General features: G+C 40.7%; 1 protein-coding gene across 3 annotated transcripts in view; it reads left to right on the top strand.

Moving 5' to 3' along the window:
• The window catches only part of SVOPL (SVOP-like), a 96,093-nt gene that overhangs the window by 68,811 nt on the left and 26,592 nt on the right, over positions 1-690 (top strand). The window lies entirely within an intron of this gene.

The following is a 690-nucleotide window of genomic DNA, read 5'->3' as shown; positions in this document are numbered from 1 at the left end:
GTTTCACCTTAAGCATCAGTCCTTCCAATGAATATTCAGGACTGATTTCCTTTAGGTTGGATCTCCTTGCAGTCCAAGGGACTCTCAAGAGTCTTCTCCAACACTACAGTTCAAAAGCATCAATTCTTCAGTGCTCTGCTTTCTTTATAGTCCAACTCTCACATCCATACATGACTACTGGAAAATGTCTCTGCTTTTTAATATGCTGTCTATGTTGGTCATAATTGTTCTTCCAAGGAACAAGCATCTTTTAATTTCATAGCTGCAGTCACCATCTGCAGTGATTTTGGAGCCTCCCAAAATAGTCTGCCACTGTTTCCACTGTGTCCCCATCTATTTGCCACAAAGTGATGGAACCAGATGCCATGATCTTCGTTTTCTGAGTGTTGAGTTCTAAGCCAACTTTTTCACTTTCACTATTGTCAAGAGGCTCTTTAGTTCGTCTTCACTTTCTGCCATAAGGGTGGTGTCATTTGCATATCTGAGGTTATTGATATTTCTCCCAGCAATCTTGATTCCATCTTGTGCTTCATCCAGCCCAGCATTTCACATGATGTACTCTGCTTATAAGTTAAATAAGCAGGGTGACAATATATAGCCTTGACATACTCCTTTCCCAATTTGGAACCAGTCTGTTTTTCCATGTCCAGTTCTAACAGTAGCTTCTTGACCTGCATACAGATTTCTCAG

Source organism: Bison bison, unplaced genomic scaffold (genome assembly GCF_000754665.1).
Source record: "Bison bison bison isolate TAMUID 2011002044 unplaced genomic scaffold, Bison_UMD1.0 scf7180017864352, whole genome shotgun sequence".
In the NCBI taxonomy this organism is placed as follows: domain Eukaryota; kingdom Metazoa; phylum Chordata; class Mammalia; order Artiodactyla; family Bovidae; genus Bison; species Bison bison.
Note: the sequence above shows the minus strand (reverse complement) of the source record. Positions and strands in the feature narration are given on the sequence as shown.